The sequence below is a fragment of the Ambystoma mexicanum genome, chromosome 14 (genome assembly GCF_040938575.1).
Source record: "Ambystoma mexicanum isolate Mex_15411 chromosome 14, UKY_AmexF1_1, whole genome shotgun sequence".
NCBI classification, from domain to species: Eukaryota; Metazoa; Chordata; class Amphibia; order Caudata; family Ambystomatidae; genus Ambystoma; species Ambystoma mexicanum.
Window position 1 is genome coordinate 10678582 of NC_090940.1, and position 23468 is coordinate 10702049.

The 23468-nt window shown below is 54.9% G+C and overlaps 1 non-coding gene across 1 annotated transcript; it reads right to left on the reverse strand.

Moving 5' to 3' along the window:
- Positions 1–3906: 3906 nt before the first annotated feature.
- Positions 3907–4013, reverse strand: LOC138527658 (U6 spliceosomal RNA). The gene has a single exon (XR_011283975.1). It is a non-coding gene; the product is annotated as a U6 spliceosomal RNA (small nuclear RNA).
- Between the last annotated feature and the right edge of the window lie 19455 nt (positions 4014–23468).

Here is a 23468-nt window from a genome sequence, read left to right on the forward strand (position 1 = left end):
ATTCCCCTGAAAGAATAGTACAGACAGGTTTTTGTTTGTGGAAAAATTATAGGCCGTAGGCTTGTTTATTTTCTACAGAAAATAACACCAAATAATAATCATAACAAACACAGAATAACACCAACTCGCTTTTTGGGCACTTCGTGTCCAGGGGTTGTAGATGCCCAGCCTTCTCCTCGGCTCGTCTTAGTTACCCTGGGGCATCCGTTCCTGGACACGTGCCGCCGCCTACGACTTTCTTCTACCGTGTACCGAAGAAAGTACTCGGCGTTCCTGTTCCTTGTTCTGTCTCCTTTCCTTGCCTTTTTTTCTGCTGGGTGAGTTGGGTGGCAAAACGTTTCCTTCTCCCCCTTTTCCAGGCCTTAGGAGCTTACCCGAGTGAGGTGAGCTCCTTGCCTGGTTGTGCCCATCCTGCATTTCCTTGGGGTACTTATACCCTCCTGGCCCTTTGTTGTCCCTCTGGGGGGGGGCTGGACTTCCTCCTGCCCCCCTGTTGCTTTCCTCACACCTTTCCCCCATCCGTGTGGGGTTTCCCTAGCAACGCTGAGGGTGGGGGCGCCACTTGGCTGCCCCTCCCCTTGTATTTCGCGCCGTTCTGTTTCCCCCACCCTGCGCCTAACCCCCCAGGCCCTCCATCGTGCCGTACTTTGTACTGCACGGGGCCTGGGGCATAGGCTGAGTAGTGGGGCCCCCCCCGTCGCTCTTATTCCTATTACCCTATTCCCCCGAAAGAATAGTACAGACAGGTTTTTGTTTGTGGAAAAATTATAGGCCGTAGGCTTGTTTATTTTCTACAGAAAATAACACCAAATAATAATCATAACAAACACAGAATAACACCAACTCGCTTTTTGGGCACTTCGTGTCCAGAGATTGTAGATGCCCAGCCTCCTCCTCGGCTCGTCTTAGTTACCCTGGGGCATCCGTTCCTGGACACGTGCCGCCACACCTGCGTGGGTGCCGCCTCGGCCGCGCTCAGGTCCCCCCAAAAACGCACTCCTTACTGCATCCTCGCGCTGCTAAGGCTCTGAGAATATTATCTGAAAATTGTCCCATCCCTTAGCTGGATAGGTGTATGCCGTCTTGGTGGCGCCTCTCCGGAATGTTCCGTGATAAGCCATGCTTTATAAACTGGGGCCCTGTACTCCTACGATAACTTTCCACTGCCTTGTTTAGCTTTTTCCTTGTAGCTTCAATGGCATGCCTCCTGCGCGCCCCGTACCAGACTCTGCGTGTAAATATCTCAGACATGTTGGTTTCCCACCAGCAATGAGCTATAGCCCTTGATGACTCGCACATGTTGCGCATCAATCCGCCCCTATCTGTTTTGGCCAGGTCACTACCCCCAAGGTGGATTACCTCAACCCCCCCAACTTTCTTTGCGCCTTTCGCTCCCAGGCCTCTTGCCCATGCTGAAGTGGCTTGCCCCTGTTCAGAACGGGTGGGTCCCAAATTCCGCTGCATCCCACCCTGCTCTTGCAATCTTGCCCGACCCCTCATTGCATTCCTTATCCGTGTGCTATTTGTTGGGTCCGTCACCCCGGCCACCTTTGTGGTATATGCGACTGCAGACAAATGTGCTGCTGCCCATCTTTTCCTTTTACCCTGGGCCAATGCTTTTTTAACAGCAATCGCCCCTGTTGGCCATTGACATTTTACCTACGTCTTGTCCTGTTTCCGCTATCACCTATTTACCTGCTTTTTGTACTGCTTACCCGTTTTGTACGTTCCTGTCCTGATTCTCTTTGACTCGCCCTGGTTCCTTTGGTTTTACCTATTTCTCGGACCTCTTTGTTGCTATTTTCGCTTCTCCTCCCGTGGCACCCATGCCTTTTCGGGTGTGTGCGTTAATTTCTTGCCATACACCTGGCCATATTTACCTTTTCCAGCCAAACCTATGGCTAACCCTTTCCTTATTTCCTGTGCTCATTCGTGGAACCCATGCCTTTCCCAGTATGGGCGTTATTTTCCTGCCAACCCGTGGCCATATTTTCCTTTTCCAGTCGGCCTTGTGGCTAACCTCTTAATTATTTCCGGAGCTTTATTCGTGGAACCCATGCCTTTTCCCGGTGTGGGTGTTATTTTCCTGCCATCTACGCGGCCATATTCTCCTTTTCCCGATGCTTTATTCGTGTAAGCTTAATGGACACTTTGGCATTTCCCCTTTCCTGCCCTTCCTCTTGTGCTCCATGCTCCCAGCTATGCTTTTCCCGCTATCTCCCCTGCCACCCCTTTTGCACCGTTGGTGGTCTGTTACTTTGCTACTCTGCCGTCCTCTTTGTGTCTCCTATTGACTGCCCCACAGGTTCTGTTCCCCTGACCTCAAATGATTCCTTGTCGTTATTATCGTATCCTGATGTTTGTACCTGTCTTTGCTTCTATCATTATTTTCCCATTATGCCCAAATGCTTTGTAGACCTTTACGACTCTCTGTTGGTATGTTACAAGTGACACCCCGTCTTCTGTGTATTTCTGCAATATAACAATGTACAATCTTTGGAAAGCCGCCCTCCCATTATAAAGGGGTCCTTGCTACTGGTGCCCTTTTAATAATCCCTTCTCATCCTCCTTCATGTCCTCTACTGATACGTTTTGACCTCTCTTTTTGCCAACTCATTAATGAAAAAATATCAATGCATTTTTTTTTTCTCACCATGTTTTCTCCTTCACTTTCTCATCCATATACCATGATTGCGCCTTCATGGACCGGCCTTGGGCGTCCTTAACGACTGAGGGCCTGCCATATTTCGCCATTACTGCTTCTGCCCTTTGTATTGCTACAGTGGTGACCCCTCCCGGTGTCACCGGTAAGCTGGTGGTCGTTCCCTGGTGAATAGACCCTGGCGTACTTCCTTGTGCCACCCTCTGTCGTATGGGAACCCCGTTGCCCACTGGTCCAGGCCCCCCTTTTCTGTTCGTTATTGCTCACTACTCCCTTCCTATTCACTCATGCCTTTAAACGGCCCCCCTCTTTACCTTCGCTACTTTTCGTCTCTGAAGACGTTACCCCTTGCTTTTCCCTGTGCCTCTTGTGCTTCTTAACCTTCCCTCCACGGGTTCTGGGCGACTTACCCTGAGCCGTGCTGCATGCTTTTAACCTTTTTACCAATTTTCGCCCAACTCTGTTATCTCTTTTCACCGTACCTTTCCTTTGCCTCCTCAACGGCGCCTCCGGCTGCTCCTGTGCCCCTCTTGGGTCTTTTCTCAGCCTCCTTTGACCTTGTGGTATTCCTCCTTGCTGCTGCTGGACTACTTTAGCAGCAAAGGCGACCTTGCCCTTGCCTTTTCATCCTTATTCATTACATCCAGCACCCATTGTGCTCCATGCTCCAAGGTTCTGGGCGACTTACCCTGAGCCGTGCTGCATGCCTTTCACCTTTTTAGCATTTTTCCCCCAACTCTGTTATCCCTTTTCACCGTATCTTTCCTTTGCCTCCTCTACGGCGCCTCCGGCTGCTCCTGTGCCCCTCTTGGGTCTAGCATGTTCTTCTCTGGCTCCTGCGACTCTTCCGCCACTTCTCTTGCCCTCTTCTGTTCTTGGGGTACCGCGGCTTCCTCGTTGCTGTCCGTGGAATCCTCTAGCAGCAGGGGCAACATTGCCCTAGCCCTTTCTTCCTTTTGCATCACATCCAGCACCCATTTGGCCCCATGGTCTTTTTCTGCCTTTTTGGCCCATGCGCTGAATTCTTGCGCTCTTCTTGTTCTTTCTTCCGTCATTCCCGACTTTTGCCTCTTCTGGCTTTCCTGTAGACTTGCCTTCGCTCGCCTTGTTCCTCCTGTATTGTTTCACCGGGCCCCTGTCTGGCTTCCCGTGTTGCCTGTTCCGACCGTTGTTCTAATTCGGCACGTACTGCCCCTTTAATGCTTACTGCTGACTGCATTTACTGTTTGTGCCACGGGTGCTTTTAAAATATGGAACGCTTCACGAATTTGCGTGTCATCCTTGCGCAGGGGCCATGCTAATCTTCTCGGCATGCCTTTCGTTTCTTCAGGTGCTTAATTGTCTCCTGGGCGAACGCTGCCCTAACCAGCTTGATCTCCTAAATGCGGGCTTCCCCGGCAACCCCATACTGATTGTCGGATCCACCGTGCCTGATGCGGCCCGTGATATCACCCTCGACACAGAAAGGAGAGAAGTCCCAATGCACACACAGGGAAAACAGGGGCAGCCTCATCAACTCGGTCCCTAATATTTACCTCCATTCGTTAACTTTCCTTATTTTACTACATGCGCATGGCTACCAATAACACCCTTGACTCCCACTTAAGGCCAGAGGGCGCTACCACTCCCATCCTCACTCCTAAGTACTCCAGGAGCCCCTTTCCCACGACAGTTTTAAACAAGTGCTAGTCACTGGTGCGCCCATGGTGCCGTGGTCGCAAAAGGGGGCCTGCCATCCAAGCAACATTTCCATCAAAATACCTGCATAGCGGCCATAAACCGCCGTGGCCGCAAGAGGGGCATGCCATCACAGCAACTGTGTCATAAAATGTATGCATATCGTCGCGCCACATGCGACACCATTCTTAAAACCCCCATACCCCCCAGGCCCTCCATCGTGCCGTACTTTGTACTGCACGGGGCCTGGGGCATTGTTAGTTGGCTCCCTCTCGGAGCTGTGAACTGACGTTTCCTTCTCCCCCTTTTCCAGGCCTTAGGAGCTTACCCGAGTGAGGTGAGCTCCTTGCCTGGTTGTGCCCATCCTGCATTTCCTTGGGGTACTTATACCCCCCTGGACCTTTGTTGTCCCTCTGGGGGGGGGCTGGACTTCCTCCTGCCCCCCTGTTGCTTTCCTCACACCTTTCCCCCATCCGTGTGGGGTTTCCCTAGCAACGCTGAGGGTGGGGGCGCCGCTTGGCTGCCCCTCCCCTTGTATTTCGCGCCATTCTGTTTCCCCCACCCTGCGCCTAACCCCCCAGGCCCTCCATCGTGCCGTACTTTGTACTGCACGGGGTCTGGGGCAAAACTGGCTCCTCTCCTCCACTTAGGCAGGAGACAGCAGTCTGGCCCATCACAAAGCAAGGGAAGGCTGAGGTGAGAAAATCACCTCACCCTTCCACAAAGCAGCAGGGTGCTAAGCAACCAGGGGAAACTAACAGGCAGGCAGGGAGAGCAATAACACACCCCTCCTTCCTGGGGGGCCACAGGAGGCTCACTGTTAACTCAGTGTCCTCCACTTTTCCTACTTTTCCACAAAACCCTCCCACCCTAGAAAAGAAGGGAGAAGAATAAAGGAAGAGAGGAACAGGGCACTGTACAGTGACCACAACAAGTCGCGGGACAAGAAAGCCGGCATGGGCCAGAGGGGGCTACCTCTGGTCCCGGTGCCCAAAAGTATGATATCAGATGGATATGTGATTATTGGTATTGTTTTCTTAACCATATCGGTGACAATAAAAATTCTACAGCTTTTTATTGCCAACACTTGCAAATTGTGTGGTCCAACTCACTTATTCCAGGGAGGGTGGGTCGGATATGGAACTTGCATGCATATGGGTCCAGCAGTTATGCAGACTCACCTTCCCTGGGGCAGTTACCCACCACTCCCACTACCTTTCCATCCTCTTACCAAGACACCTACAAGAGGATGGGATGGTGCTGTAGAGTGCGGCTGCAGCACTGCACACTACTGTGTGTCCAGGTCCTCCTGCCTGACGGCAATGTGGGAATGCAGGCAGTATGTGTCTGCATGACACACCAGGCACTCCCCGGAATACAGGCAGTATCTGTCTGCATGCCACACCGGGCAGTCCCTGTAATACAGGTAGTATGTGTCTGCATGCTGCATCAGGCAGTCCCTGGAATACAGGCAACATGTGTCTGCATGCCACACCGGGCAGTCCATGGAATACAGGCAGTATGTGTCTGCATGCCACACCGGGCAGTCCCTGGAATACAGGCAGTATGTGTCTGCATGCCACAGCCGGCAGTCCCTGGAATACAGGCAGCATGTGTCTGCATGCCACACCGGGCAGTCCCTGGAATACAGCCAGTATGTGTCTGCATGCCACACCAGTCCCTGGAGTGCAGGCAGTATGTGTCTGCATGCCACACCGGGCAGTCCCTGTAATACAGGCAATATGTGTCTGCATGTCACATCAGGCAGTCCCTTGAATACAGGCAGCATGTGTCTGCATGCCACACCAGGCAGTCCCTGGAATACAGGCAGCATGTGTCTGCATGCCACACCAGTCCCTGGAGCACAGGCAGTATGTGTCTGCATGCCACACGGGCAGCACCTGGAATGCAGGCAGTATGTATCTGCATGCTGCATCAGGCAGTCCCTGGAATACAGGCAATATGTGTCTGCATGCCACACCAGGCAGGCCCTGGAGTACAGGCAGTATGTGTCTGTATGCCACACCAGTCCCTGGAGTACAGGCAGTATGTGTCTGCATGACAAACCGGCAGCACCTGGAATGCAGGCAGTATGTGTCTGCATGCTGCATCAGGCAGTCTCTAGAATACAGGCAGCATGTGTCTGCATGCCACACCGGGCAGTCACTGGAGTACAGGCAGTATGTGTTTGCATGCCACACCAGTCCCTGGAGTACAGGCAGTATGTGTCAACATGCCACACCAGGCAGTCCCTGGAATACAGGCTGTATGTGTCAGCATGCCACACCGGGCAGTCCCTGGAATACAGGCAGTATGTGTCTGCATGCCACACTGGGCAGTCCCTGGAATACAGGCAGCATGTGTCTGCATGCCACAACGGGCAGTCTCTGGAATACAGGAAGTATGTGTCTGCATGCCACACCAGGCAGTCCCTGGAATACAGGCAGCATGTGTCTGCATGCCACACCCGGAAGTCCCTGGAATACAGGCAGCATGTGTCTGCATGCCACACCAGTCCCTGGAGTGCAGGCAGTATGTGTCTGCATGCCACACCCGGCAGTCCCTGCAATACAGGCAGAATGTGTCTGCATGCCACACCGGGCAGTCCCTGGAATACAGGCAGTATGTGTCTGCATGCCACACCGGGCAGTCCCTGGAATACAGGCAGCATGTGTCTGCATGCCACACCAGTCCCTGGGGCATAGGCAGTATGTGTCTGCATGCCACACGGGCAGCACCTGGAATGCAGGCAGTATGTATCTGCATTCTGCATCAGGCAGTCCCTGTAATACAGGCAATATGTGTCTGCATGCCACACCAGGCAGTGCCTGGAGTACAGGCAGTATGTGTCTGCATGCCACACCAGTCCCTGGAGCACAGACATTATGTGTCTGCATGACACACCGGCAGCACCTGGAATGCAGGCAGTATGTGTCTGCATGCTGCATCAGGCAGTCCCTAGAATACAGGCAGCATGTGTCTGGATGCCACACCGGGCAGTCACTGGAGTACAGGCAGTATGTGTTTGCATGCCACACCAGTCCCTAGAGTACAGGCAGTATGTGTCTGCATGCCACACCTGGCAGTCCCTGGAATACAGGCTGTATGTGTCTGCATGCCACACCGGGCAGTATCTGAAATACAGGAAGTATGTGTCTGCATGCCACACCGGGCAGTCCCTGGAATACAGGCAGCATGTGTCTGCATGCCACACCCGGCAGTCCCTGGAATACAGGCAACATGTGTCTGCATGCCACACCAGTCCCTGGAGCACAGGCAGTATGTGTCTGCATGCCACAACAGGCAGTCCCTGGAGTACAGGCAGTATGTGTCAGTATGCCACACCAGTCCCTGTAGTACAGGCAGTGTGTGTCTGCATGACACACAGGCAAAACCTGGAATGCAGGCAGTATGTAACTGCATGCCACATCAGGCAATCCCTAGAATACAGGCAGTATGTGTCTGCATGCCACACCCGGCAGTCCCTGGAATACAAGCAGCATGTGTCTGCATGCCACACCCGGCATGTCCCTGGAATACAGGCAGCATGTGTCTGCACGCCTCACCCGGCAGTCCCTGAAATACAAGCAGGATGTGTCTGCATGCCACACCAGGCAGTCCCTGGAATACAGGCAGAATGTGTCTGCATGCCACACCAGTCCCTGGAGTACAGGCAGTATGTGTCTGCATGCCACACCCGGCAGTCCCTGCAATACAGGCAGTATGTGTCTGCATGCCACACCCGGCAGTCCCTGCAATACAGGCAGTATGTGTCTGCATGCCACACCAGGCAGTCCCTGCAATACAGGCAGTATGTGTCTGCATGCCACACGGGCAGTCCCTGGAATACAGGCACTATGTGTCTGCATGCCACACCAGGCAGTCCCTGGAATACAGGCAACATGTGTCTGCATGCCACACCAGGCAGTCCCTGGAATACAGGCAGTATGTGTCTGCAAGCCACACCGGGCAGTCCCTGGACTACAGGCAGAATGTGTCTGCATGCCACACCGGGCAGTCCCTGGAATACAGGTAGCATGTGTCTGCATGCCACACCGGGCAGTCCCTGGAATACAGGCAGTATGTGTCTGCATGCCACACCCAGCAGTCCTGGAATAGAGGCAGCATGTGTCTGCATGCCACACCGGGCAGTCCCTGGAATACAGGCAGCATGTGTCTGCATGCCACACCGGGCAGTCCCTGGAATACAGGCAGTATGTGTCTGCATACCACACCGGGCAGTCCCTGGAACACAGGCAGTATGTGTCTGCATGCCACACCCGGCAGTCCCTGGAATACAAGCAGCATGTGTCTGCATGCCATACCAGGCATGTCCCTGGAATACAGGCAGCATGTGTCTGCACGCCTCACCCGGCAGTCCCTGGAATACAAGCAGGATGTGTCTGCATGCCACACCGGGCAGTCCCTGGAATACAGGCAGAATGTGTCTGCATGCCACACCAGTCCCTGGAGTACAGGCAGTATGTGTCTGCATGCCACACCCGGCAGTCCCTGCAATACAGGCAGTATGTGTCTGCATGCCACACCAGGCAGTCCCTGCAATACAGGCAGTATGTGTCTGCATGCCACACGGGCAGTCCCTGGAATACAGGCACTATGTGTCTGCATGCCACACCAGGCAGTCCCTGGAATACAGGCAACATGTGTCTGCATGCCACACCAGGCAGTCCCTGGAATACAGGCAGTATGTGTCTGCAAGCCACACCGGGCAGTCCCTGGACTACAGGCAGAATGTGTCTGCATGCCACACCGGGCAGTCCCTGGAATACAGGTAGCATGTGTCTGCATGCCACACCGGGCAGTCCCTGGAATACAGGCAGTATGTGTCTGCATGCCACACCCAGCAGTCCTGGAATAGAGGCAGCATGTGTCTGCATGCCACACCGGGCAGTCCCTGGAATACAGGCAGCATGTGTCTGCATGCCACACCCAGCAGTCCTGGAATAGAGGCAGTATGTGTCTGCATACCACACCGGGCAGTCCCTGGAACACAGGCAGTATGTGTCTGCATGCCACGCAAGTCACTGGAGCACAAGCAGTATGTGTCTGCATGCCACACCGGGCAGCACCTGGAATGCAGGCAGTATGTGTCTGCATGCCGCATCAGGCAGTCATTAGAATACAGGCAGTATGTGTCTGCATGCCACACCGGGCAGTCCCTGGAATACAGGCAGCATGTGTCTGCATGCCCCGCACCAGTCCCTGGAGTACAGGCAGTATGTGTCTGCATGACACACCAGGTAGTCCCTGCGATATGATATGATAAGGCATTTATAACGTGCCTATACATAAGTGTTTCAAGGCGCGATAAATAAAGTAAAGGCAGTATGTGTCTGCATACCACACCAGGCAGTCCCTGGAAACCACACCAGGCAGTCCCTAGAATACAGGCAGTATGTGTCTGCATGTCGCACCAGACAGTATGTGTCTGCATTACACACGAGGCAGTCCCTGGAATACAGGCAGTATGTGTCTGCATGCCACATCAGGCATTCCCTGGAGTACAGGCAACATGTGCCTGCATGCCACATCATGCAGTATGTGTCTGCATGCCACACCCGGCAGTCCCTGGAATACAGGCAGTATGTGTCTGCATGCCACACTGGGCAGTCCCTGGAATACAGGCAGCATGTGTCTGCATGCCACACCGGGCAGTCTCTGGAATACAGGAAGTATGTGCCTGCATGCCACACCGGGCAGTCCCTGGAATACAGGCGGCATGTGTCTGCATGCCACACCCGGCAGTCCCTGGAATACAGGCAACATGTGCCTGCATGCCACACCAGTCCCTGGAGCACAGGCAGTATGTGTCTGCATGCCACACCGGGCAGCACCTGGAATGCAGGCAGTATGTGTCTGCATGCCACACCCAGCAGTCCTGGAATAGAGGCAGCATGTGTCTGCATGCCACACCGGGCAGTCCCTGGAATACAGGCAGCATGTGTCTGCATGCCACACCCAGCAGTCCTGGAATAGAGGCAGTATGTGTCTGCATACCACACCGGGCAGTCCCTGGAACACAGGCAGTATGTGTCTGCATGCCACGCAAGTCACTGGAGCACAAGCAGTATGTGTCTGCATGCCACACCGGGCAGCACCTGGAATGCAGGCAGTATGTGTCTGCATGCCGCATCAGGCAGTCATTAGAATACAGGCAGTATGTGTCTGCATGCCACACCGGGCAGTCCCTGGAATACAGGCAGCATGTGTCTGCATGCCCCGCACCAGTCCCTGGAGTACAGGCAGTATGTGTCTGCATGACACACCAGGTAGTCCCTGCGATATGATATGATAAGGCATTTATAACGTGCCTATACATAAGTGTTTCAAGGCGCGATAAATAAAGTAAAGGCAGTATGTGTCTGCATACCACACCAGGCAGTCCCTGGAAACCACACCAGGCAGTCCCTAGAATACAGGCAGTATGTGTCTGCATGTCGCACCAGACAGTATGTGTCTGCATTACACACGAGGCAGTCCCTGGAATACAGGCAGTATGTGTCTGCATGCCACATCAGGCATTCCCTGGAGTACAGGCAACATGTGCCTGCATGCCACATCATGCAGTATGTGTCTGCATGCCACACCCGGCAGTCCCTGGAATACAGGCAGTATGTGTCTGCATGCCACACTGGGCAGTCCCTGGAATACAGGCAGCATGTGTCTGCATGCCACACCGGGCAGTCTCTGGAATACAGGAAGTATGTGCCTGCATGCCACACCGGGCAGTCCCTGGAATACAGGCGGCATGTGTCTGCATGCCACACCCGGCAGTCCCTGGAATACAGGCAACATGTGCCTGCATGCCACACCAGTCCCTGGAGCACAGGCAGTATGTGTCTGCATGCCACACCGGGCAGCACCTGGAATGCAGGCAGTATGTATGTGCATGCTGCATCAAGCAGTCCCTGGAATACAGGCAGTATGTGTCTGCATGCCACACCAGGCAGTCCCTGGAGTACAGGCAGTATGTGTCAGTATGCCACACCAGTCCCTGGAGTACAGGCAGTGTGTGTCTGCATGACACACAGGCAGCACCTCGAATGCAGGCAGTATGTGACTGCATGCCACATCAGGCAGTCCCTAGAATACAGGCACTATGTGTCTGCATGCCACACCAGGCAGTCCCTGGAATACAGGCAACATGTGTCTGCATGCCACACCAGGCAGTCCCTGGAATACAGGCAGTATGTGTCTGCAAGCCACACCGGGCAGTCCCTGGACTACAGGCAGAATGTGTCTGCATGCCACACCGGGCAGTCCCTGGAATACAGGTAGCATGTGTCTGCATGCCACACCGGGCAGTCCCTGGAATACAGGCAGTATGTGTCTGCATGCCACACCCAGCAGTCCTGGAATAGAGGCAGCATGTGTCTGCATGCCACACCGGGCAGTCCCTGGAATACAGGCAGCATGTGTCTGCATGCACACCCAGCAGTCCTGGAATAGAGGCAGTATGTGTCTGCATACCACACCGGGCAGTCCCTGGAACACAGGCAGTATGTGTCTGCATGCCACGCAAGTCACTGGAGCACAAGCAGTATGTGTCTGCATGCCACACCGGGCAGCACCTGGAATGCAGGCAGTATGTGTCTGCATGCCGCATCAGGCAGTCATTAGAATACAGGCAGTATGTGTCTGCATGCCACACCGGGCAGTCCCTGGAATGCAGGCAGTATGTGTCTGCATGCCCCGCACCAGTCCCTGGAGTACAGGCAGTATGTGTCTGCATGACACACCAGGTAGTCCCTGCGATATGATATGATAAGGCATTTATAACGTGCCTATACATAAGTGTTTCAAGGCGCGATAAATAAAGTAAAGGCAGTATGTGTCTGCATACCACACCAGGCAGTCCCTGGAAACCACACCAGGCAGTCCCTAGAATACAGGCAGTATGTGTCTGCATGTCGCATCAGACAGTATGTGTCTGCATTACACACCAGGCAGTCCCTGGAATACAGGCAGTATGTGTCTGCATGCCACATCAGGCATTCCCTGGAGTACAGGCAACATGTGCCTGCATGCCACATCATGCAGTATGTGTCTGCATGCCACACCTGGCAGTCCCTGGAATACAGGCAGTATGTGTCTGCATGCCACACTGGGCAGTCCCTGGAATACAGGCAGCATGTGTCTGCATGCCACACCGGGCAGTCTCTGGAATACAGGAAGTATGTGCCTGCATGCCACACCGGGCAGTCCCTGGAATACAGGCAGCATGTGTCTGCATGCCACACCCGGCAGTCCCTGGAATACAGGCAACATGTGCCTGCATGCCACACCAGTCCCTGGAGCACAGGCAGTATGTGTCTGCATGCCACACCGGGCAGCACCTGGAATGCAGGCAGTATGTATGTGTATGCTGCATCAAGCAGTCCCTGGAATACAGGCAGTATGTGTCTGCATGCCACACCAGGCAGTCCCTGGAGTACAGGCAGTATGTGTCAGTATGCCACACCAGTCCCTGGAGTACAGGCAGTGTGTGTCTGCATGACACACAGGCAGCACCTCGAATGCAGGCAGTATGTGACTGCATGCCACATCAGGCAGTCCCTAGAATACAGGCAGTATGTGTCTGCATGCCACACCCGGCAGTCCCTGGAATACAAGCAGCATGTGTCTGCATGCCACATCCGGCAGTCCCTGGAATACAGGCAGCATGTGTCTGCATGCTCACCCGGCAGTCCCTGGAATACAAGCAGCATGTGTCTGCATGCCACACCGGGCAGTCCCTGGAATAAAGGCAGCATGTGTCTGCATGCGACACCAGTCCCTGGAGTACAGGCAGTATGTGTCTGCATGCCACACCTGGCAGTCCCTGCAATACAGGCAGTATGTGTCTGCATGCCACACCGGGCAGTCCCTGCAATCCAGGCAGTATGTGTCTGCATGCCACACGGGCAGTCCCTGGAATACAGGCACTATGTGTCTGCATGCCACACCGGGCAGTCCCTGGAATACAGGCAACATGTGTCTGCATGCCACACCAGGCAGTCCCTGGAATACAGGCAGTATGTGTCTGCATGCTACACCGGGCAGTCCCTGGACTACAGGCATGCCACACCGGGCAGTCCCTGGAATACAGGTAGCATGTGTCTGCATGCCACACCGGGCAGTCCCTGGAATACAGGCAGTATGTGTCTGCATGCCACACCCAGCAGTCCCTGGAATACAGGCAGCATGTGTCTGCATGCCACACCGGGCAGTCCCTGGAATACAGGCAGCATGTGTCTGCATGCCACACCGGGCAGTCCCTGGAATACAGGCAGTATGTGTCTGCATGCCACACCGGGCAGCACCTGGAATACAGGCAGCATGTGTCTGCATACCACACCGGGCAGTCCCTGGAACACAGGCAGTATGTGTCTGCATGCCACACCAGTCACTGGAGCACAGGCAGTATGTGTCTGCATGCCACACCTGGCAGCACCTGGAATGCAGGTAGTATGTGTCTGCATGCCACACCGGGCAGCACCTGGAATACAGGCAGCATGTGTCTGCATACCACACCGGGCAGTCCCTGGAACACAGGCAGTATGTGTCTGCATGCCACACCAGTCACTGGAGCACAGGCAGTATGTGTCTGCATGCCACACCGGGCAGCACCTGGAATGCAGGCAGTATGTGTCTGCATGCCACACCGGGCAGTCCCTGGAATACAGGCAGTATGTGTCTGCATGCCACACCAGTCCCTGGAGTACAGGCAGTATGTGTCTGCATGACACACCAGGTAGTCCCTGCGATATGATATGAGAAGGCATTTATAACGTGCCTATACATAAGTGTTTCAAGGCGCGATAAATAAAGTAAAGGCAGTATGTGTCTGCATACCACACCAGGCAGTCCCTGGAATACAGGCAGTATGTGACTGCATACCACACCAGGCAGTCCCTGGAATACAGGCAGTATGTGTCTGCATGCCACACTGGGCAGTCCCTGGAATACAGGCAGCATGTGTCTGCATGCCACACCGGGCAGTCTCTGGAATACAGGAAGTATGTGTCTGCATGCCACACCAGGCAGTCCCTGGAATACAGGCAGCATGTGTCTGCATGCCACACCAGTCCCTGGGGCACAGGCAGTATGTGTCTGCATGCCACACGGGCAGCACCTGGAATGCAGGCAGTATGTATCTGCATTCTGCATCAGGCAGTCCCTGTAATACAGGCAATATGTGTCTGCATGCCACACCAGGCAGTGCCTGGAGTACAGGCAGTATGTGTCTGCATGCCACACCAGTCCCTGGAGCACAGGCATTATGTGTCTGCATGACACACCGGCAGCACCTGGAATGCAGGCAGTATGTGTCTGCATGCTGCATCAGGCAGTCCCTAGAATACAGGCAGCATGTGTCTGGATGCCACACCGGGCAGTCACTGGAGTACAGGCAGTATGTGTTTGCATGCCACACCAGTCCCTAGAGTACAGGCAGTATGTGTCTGCATGCCACACCTGGCAGTCCCTGGAATACAGGCTGTATGTGTCTGCATGCCACACCGGGCAGTATCTGAAATACAGGAAGTATGTGTCTGCATGCCACACCGGGCAGTCCCTGGAATACAGGCAGCATGTGTCTGCATGCCACACCCGGCAGTCCCTGGAATACAGGCAACATGTGTCTGCATGCCACACCAGTCCCTGGAGCACAGGCAGTATGTGTCTGCATGCCACAACAGGCAGTCCCTGGAGTACAGGCAGTATGTGTCAGTATGCCACACCAGTCCCTGTAGTACAGGCAGTGTGTGTCTGCATGACACACAGGCAAAACCTGGAATGCAGGCAGTATGTAACTGCATGCCACATCAGGCAATCCCTAGAATACAGGCAGTATGTGTCTGCATGCCACACCCGGCAGTCCCTGGAATACAAGCAGCATGTGTCTGCATGCCACACCCGGCATGTCCCTGGAATACAGGCAGCATGTGTCTGCACGCCTCACCCGGCAGTCCCTGGAATACAAGCAGGATGTGTCTGCATGCCACACCGGGCAGTCCCTGGAATACAGGCAGAATGTGTCTGCATGCCACACCAGTCCCTGGAGTACAGGCAGTATGTGTCTGCATGCCACACCCGGCAGTCCCTGCAATACAGGCAGTATGTGTCTGCATGCCACACCAGGCAGTCCCTGCAATACAGGCAGTATGTGTCTGCATGCCACACGGGCAGTCCCTGGAATACAGGCACTATGTGTCTGCATGCCACACCAGGCAGTCCCTGGAATACAGGCAACATGTGTCTGCATGCCACACCAGGCAGTCCCTGGAATACAGGCAGTATGTGTCTGCAAGCCACACCGGGCAGTCCCTGGACTACAGGCAGAATGTGTCTGCATGCCACACCGGGCAGTCCCTGGAATACAGGTAGCATGTGTCTGCATGCCACACCGGGCAGTCCCTGGAATACAGGCAGTATGTGTCTGCATGCCACACCCAGCAGTCCTGGAATAGAGGCAGCATGTGTCTGCATGCCACACCGGGCAGTCCCTGGAATACAGGCAGCATGTGTCTGCATGCCACACCCAGCAGTCTGGAATAGAGGCAGCATGTGTCTGCATGCCACACCGGGCAGTCTCTGGAATACAGGAAGTATGTGCCTGCATGCCACACCGGGCAGTCCCTGGAACACAGGCAGTATGTGTCTGCATGCCACACCCGGCAGTCCCTGGAATACAAGCAGCATGTGTCTGCATGCCACACCCGGCATGTCCCTGGAATACAGGCAGCATGTGTCTGCACGCCTCACCCGGCAGTCCCTGGAATACAAGCAGGATGTGTCTGCATGCCACACCGGGCAGTCCCTGGAATACAGGCAGAATGTGTCTGCATGCCACACCAGTCCCTGGAGTACAGGCAGTATGTGTCTGCATGCCACACGGGCAGTCCCTGGAATACAGGCACTATGTGTCTGCATGCCACACCAGGCAGTCCCTGGAATACAGGCAACATGTGTCTGCATGCCACACCAGGCAGTCCCTGGAATACAGGCAGTATGTGTCTGCAAGCCACACCGGGCAGTCCCTGGACTACAGGCAGAATGTGTCTGCATGCCACACCGGGCAGTCCCTGGAATACAGGTAGCATGTGTCTGCATGCCACACCGGGCAGTCCCTGGAATACAGGCAGTATGTGTCTGCATGCCACACCCAGCAGTCCTGGAATAGAGGCAACATGTGTCTGCATGCCACACCGGGCAGTCCCTGGAATACAGGCAGCATGTGTCTGCATGCCACACCCAGCAGTCCTGGAATAGAGGCAGTATGTGTCTGCATACCACACCGGGCAGTCCCTGGAACACAGGCAGTATGTGTCTGCATGCCACGCAAGTCACTGGAGCACAAGCAGTATGTGTCTGCATGCCACACCGGGCAGCACCTGGAATGCAGGCAGTATGTGTCTGCATGCCGCATCAGGCAGTCATTAGAATACAGGCAGTATGTGTCTGCATGCCACACCGGGCAGTCCCTGGAATACAGGCAGTATGTGCCTGCATGCCACACCAGTCCCTGGAGTACAGGCAGTATGTGTCTGCATGCCACACCCGGCAGTCCCTGCAATACAGGCAGTATGTGTCTGCATGCCACACCAGGCAGTCCCTGCAATACAGGCAGTATGTGTCTGCATGCCACACGGGCAGTCCCTGGAATACAGGCACTATGTGTCTGCATGCCACACCAGGCAGTCCCTGGAATACAGGCAACATGTGTCTGCATGCCACACCAGGCAGTCCCTGGAATACAGGCAGTATGTGTCTGCAAGCCACACCGGGCAGTCCCTGGACTACAGGCAGAATGTGTCTGCATGCCACACCGGGCAGTCCCTGGAATACAGGTAGCATGTGTCTGCATGCCACACCGGGCAGTCCCTGGAATACAGGCAGTATGTGTCTGCATGCCACACCCAGCAGTCCTGGAATAGAGGCAGCATGTGTCTGCATGCCACACCGGGCAGTCCCTGGAATACAGGCAGCATGTGTCTGCATGCCACACCCAGCAGTCCTGGAATAGAGGCAGCATGTGTCTGCATGCCACACCGGGCAGTCTCTGGAATACAGGAAGTATGTGCCTGCATGCCACACCGGGCAGTCCCTGGAACACAGGCAGTATGTGTCTGCATGCCACACCCGGCAGTCCCTGGAATACAAGCAGCATGTGTCTGCATGCCACACCCGGCATGTCCCTGGAATACAGGCAGCATGTGTCTGCACGCCTCACCCGGCAGTCCCTGGAATACAAGCAGGATGTGTCTGCATGCCACACCGGGCAGTCCCTGGAATACAGGCAGAATGTGTCTGCATGCCACACCAGTCCCTGGAGTACAGGCAGTATGTGTCTGCATGCCACACGGGCAGTCCCTGGAATACAGGCACTATGTGTCTGCATGCCACACCAGGCAGTCCCTGGAATACAGGCAACATGTGTCTGCATGCCACACCAGGCAGTCCCTGGAATACAGGCAGTATGTGTCTGCAAGCCACACCGGGCAGTCCCTGGACTACAGGCAGAATGTGTCTGCATGCCACACCGGGCAGTCCCTGGAATACAGGTAGCATGTGTCTGCATGCCACACCGGGCAGTCCCTGGAATACAGGCAGTATGTGTCTGCATGCCACACCCAGCAGTCCTGGAATAGAGGCAACATGTGTCTGCATGCCACACCGGGCAGTCCCTGGAATACAGGCAGCATGTGTCTGCATGCCACACCCAGCAGTCCTGGAATAGAGGCAGTATGTGTCTGCATACCACACCGGGCAGTCCCTGGAACACAGGCAGTATGTGTCTGCATGCCACGCAAGTCACTGGAGCACAAGCAGTATGTGTCTGCATGCCACACCGGGCAGCACCTGGAATGCAGGCAGTATGTGTCTGCATGCCGCATCAGGCAGTCATTAGAATACAGGCAGTATGTGTCTGCATGCCACACCGGGCAGTCCCTGGAATACAGGCAGTATGTGCCTGCATGCCCCGCACCAGTCCCTGGAGTACAGGCAGTATGTGTCTGCATGACACACCAGGTAGTCCCTGCGATATGATATGATAAGGCATTTATAACGTGCCTATACATAAGTGTTTCAAGGCGCGATAAATAAAGTAAAGGCAGTATGTGTCTGCATACCACACCAGGCAGTCCCTGGAAACCACACCAGGCAGTCCCTAGAATACAGGCAGTATGTGTCTGCATGTCGCATCAGACAGTATGTGTCTGCATTACACACCAGGCAGTCCCTGGAATACAGGCAGTATGTGTCTGCATGCCACATCAGGCATTCCCTGGAGTACAGGCAACATGTGCCTGCATGCCACATCATGCAGTATGTGTCTGCATGCCACACCCGGCAGTCCCTGGAATACAGGCAGTATGTGTCTGCATGCCACACTGGGCAGTCCCTGGAATACAGGCAGCATGTGTCTGCATGCCACACCGGGCAGTCTCTGGAATACAGGAAGTATGTGCCTGCATGCCACACCGGGCAGTCCCTGGAATACAGGCAGCATGTGTCTGCATGCCACACCCGGCAGTCCCTGGAATACAGGCAACATGTGCCTGCATGCCACACCAGTCCCTGGAGCACAGGCAGTATGTGTCTGCATTCCACACCGGGCAGCACCTGGAATGCAGGCAGTATGTATGTGCATGCTGCATCAAGCAGTCCCTGGAATACAGGCAGTATGTGTCTGCATGCCACACCAGGCAGTCCCTGGAGTACAGGCAGTATGTGTCAGTATGCCACACCAGTCCCTGGAGTACAGGCAGTGTGTGTCTGCATGACACACAGGCAGCACCTCGAATGCAGGCAGTATGTGACTGCATGCCACATCAGGCAGTCCCTAGAATACAGGCAGTATGTGTCTGCATGCCACACCCGGCAGTCCCTGGAATACAAGCAGCATGTGTCTGCATGCCACACCCGGCAGTCCCTGGAATACAGGCAGCATGTGTCTGCATGCTCACCCGGCAGTCCCTGGAATACAAGCAGCATGTGTCTGCATGCCACACCGGGCAGTCCCTGGAATAAAGGCAGCATGTGTCTGCATGCGACACCAGTCCCTGGAGTACAGGCAGTATGTGTCTGCATGCCACACCTGGCAGTCCCTGCAATACAGGCAGTATGTGTCTGCATGCCACACCGGGCAGTCCCTGCAATACAGGCAGTATGTGTCTGCATGCCACACGGGCAGTCCCTGGAATACAGGCACTATGTGTCTGCATGCCACACTGGGCAGTCCCTGGAATACAGGCAACATGTGTCTGCATGCCACACCAGGCAGTCCCTGGAATACAGGCAGTATGTGTCTGCATGCCACACTGGGCAGTCCCTGGACTACAGGCATGCCACACCGGGCAGTCCCTGGAATACAGGTAGCATGTGTCTGCATGCCACACCGGGCAGTCCCTGGAATACAGGCAGTATGTGTCTGCATGCCACACCCAGCAGTCCCTGGAATACAGGCAGCATGTGTCTGCATGCCACACCGGGCAGTCCCTGGAATACAGGCAGCATGTGTCTGCATGCCACACCGGGCAGTCCCTGGAATACAGGCAGTATGTGTCTGCATGCCACACCGGGCAGCACCTGGAATACAGGCAGCATGTGTCTGCATACCACACCGGGCAGTCCCTGGAACACAGGCAGTATGTGTCTGCATGCCACACCAGTCACTGGAGCACAGGCAGTATGTGTCTGCATGCCACACCTGGCAGCACCTGGAATGCAGGCAGTATGTGTCTGCATGCCACACCGGGCAGCACCTGGAATACAGGCAGCATGTGTCTGCATACCACACCGGGCAGTCCCTGGAACACAGGCAGTATGTGTCTGCATGCCACACCAGTCACTGGAGCACAGGCAGTATGTGTCTGCATGCCACACCGGGCAGCACCTGGAATGCAGGCAGTATGTGTCTGCATGCCACACCGGGCAGTCCCTGGAATACAGGCAGTATGTGTCTGCATGCCACACCAGTCCCTGGAGTACAGGCAGTATGTGTCTGCATGACACACCAGGTAGTCCCTGCGATATGATATGAGAAGGCATTTATAACGTGCCTATACATAAGTGTTTCAAGGCGCGATAAATAAAGTAAAGGCAGTATGTGTCTGCATACCACACCAGGTAGTCCCTGGAAACCACACCAGGCAGTCCCTAGAATACAGGCAGTATGTGTCTGCATGTCGCATCAGACAGTATGTGTCTGCATGACACGCCAGGCAGTCCCTGGATTACAGGCAGTATGTGTCTACATGCCACATCACGCAGTATGTGTTTGCATTACACACCAGGCAGTCCCTGGAATACAGGCAGTATGTGTCTGCATGCCACATCAGGCATTCCCTGGAGTACAGGCAACATGTGCCTGCATGCCGCATCAGGCAATCCCTGGAATATAGGCAGTATGTGCCTGCATGCCACATCATGCAGTATGTGTCTGCATGCCACACCCGGCAGTCCCTGGAATACAGGCAGTATGTGTCTGTATGCCACACCAGACAGTCCTCGGAATGCAGGCAGTATGTGTCTGCATGTCGCATCAGGCAGTCCCTGGAATACAGGCAGTCTGTGCCCGCATGCCACATCACGCAGTATGTGTCTGCATGCCACACCGGGCACTCCCTGGAATACAAGCAGTGTGTGCCTGTATACCACACCAGGCAGTCCCTGGAATACAGGCAGTGTGTTTGTGCATGCCACACCAGGTAGCCCCTGGAATACAGACAGTATGTGCCTGCATGCCACATCACGCAGTTTGTGTCTGCATGCCCCATCAGGCAGTCCCTGGAATACAGGCAGTATGTGTCTGCATGCCACACCAGTCCCTGGAGTACAGGCTGGGCAGTGTGTGTCTCCATGCCACACTAGTCCCTGGAGTACAGGCAGGGCAGTGTGTGTCTGCATGCCACACCAGTCCCTGGAGTACAGGCAGGGCAGTGTGTGTCTGCATGCCACACCAGTCCCTGGAGTACAGGCAGGGCAGTGTGTGTCTGCATGCCACACCAGTCCCTGGAGTACAGGCATGGCAGTGTGTGTCTGCATGCCACACCAGTCCCTGGAGTACAGGCAGGGCAGTGTGTGTCTGCATGCCACACCAGTCCCTGGAGTACAGGCAGAGTACAGGCAGGGCAGTGTGTGTCTGCATGCCACACCATTCCCTGGAGTACAGGCAGGGCAGTATGTGTCTGCATGCCACACCAGTCCTTGGAGTACAGACAGGGCAGTGTGTGTCTGCATGTCGCACCAGTCCCTGTAGTACAGGCAGGGCAGTGTGTGTCTGCATGCCACACCAGTCCCTGGAGTACAGGCAGGGCAGTGTGTGTCTGCATGCTGCACCAGTCCCTTGAGTACAGGCAGGGCAGTGTGTGTCTGCATGCCACACCAGTGCCGCACAAGTCCCTGGAGTACAGGCAGGGCAGTGTGTGTCTGCATGCCGCACCAGTCCCTGGAGTACAGGCAGGGCAGTATGTGTCTGCATGCCACACCGGGCAGTCCCTGGAATACAGGCAGTATGTGTCTGCATGCCACACCAGTCCCTGGAGTACAGGCAGTATGTGTCTGCAAGACACACCAGGTAGTCCCTGCGATATGATATGAGAAGGCATTTATAACGTGCCTATACATAAGTGTTTCAAGGCGCGATAAATAAAGTAAAGGCAGTATGTGTCTGCATACCACACCAGGCAGTCCCTGGAAACCACACCAGGCAGTCCCTAGAATACAGGCAGTATGTGTCTGCATGTCGCATCAGACAGTATGTGTCTGCATGACACGCCAGGCAGTCCCTGGATTACAGGCAGTATGTGTCTACATGCCACATCACGCAGTATGTGTTTGCATTACACACCAGGCAGTCCCTGGAATACAGGCAGTATGTGTCTGCATGCCACATCAGGCATTCCCTGGAGTACAGGCAACATGTGCCTGCATGCTGCATCAGGCAATCCCTGGAATATAGGCAGTATGTGCCTGCATGCCACATCATGCAGTATGTGTCTGCATGCCACACCCGGCAGTCCCTGGAATACAGGCAGTATGTGTCTGTATGCCACACCAGACAGTCCTCGGAATGCAGGCAGTATGTGTCTGCATGTCGCATCAGGCAGTCCCTGGAATACAGGCAGTCTGTGCCCGCATGCCACATCACGCAGTATGTGTCTGCATGCCACACCGGGCACTCCCTGGAATACAAGCAGTGTGTGCCTGTATACCACACCAGGCAGTCCCTGGAATACAGGCAGTGTGTTTGTGCATGCCACACCAGGTAGCCCCTGGAATACAGACAGTATGTGCCTGCATGCCACATCACGCAGTATGTGTCTGCATGCCCCATCAGGCAGTCCCTGGAATACAGGCAGTATGTGTCTGCATGCCACACCAGTCCCTGGAGTACAGGCTGGGCAGTGTGAGTCTGCATGCCACACTAGTCCCTGGAGTACAGGCAGGGCAGTGTGTGTCTGCATGCCACACCAGTCCCTGGAGTACAGGCAGGGCAGTGTGTGTCTGCATGCCACACCAGTCCCTGGAGTACAGGCAGGGCAGTGTGTGTCTGCATGCCACACCAGTCCCTGGAGTACAGGCATGGCAGTGTGTGTCTGCATGCCACACCAGTCCCTGGAGTACAGGCAGGGCAGTGTGTGTCTGCATGCCACACCAGTCCCTGGAGTACAGGCAGAGTACAGGCAGGGCAGTGTGTGTCTGCATGCCACACCATTCCCTGGAGTACAGGCAGGGCAGTATGTGTCTGCATGCCACACCAGTCCTTGGAGTACAGACAGGGCAGTGTGTGTCTGCATGTCGCACCAGTCCCTGTAGTACAGGCAGGGCAGTGTGTGTCTGCATGCCACACCAGTCCCTGGAGTACAGGCAGGGCAGTGTGTGTCTGCATGCTGCACCAGTCCCTTGAGTACAGGCAGGGCAGTGTGTGTCTGCATGCCGCACCAGTGCCGCACAAGTCCCTGGAGTACAGGCAGAGCAGTGTGTGTCTGCATGCCGCACCAGTCCCTGGAGTACAGGCAGAGCAGTGTGTGTCTGCATGCCGCACCAGTCCCTGGAGTACAGGCAGGGCAGTGTGTGTCTGCATGCCGCACCAGTCCCTGGAGTACAGGCAGGGCAGTGT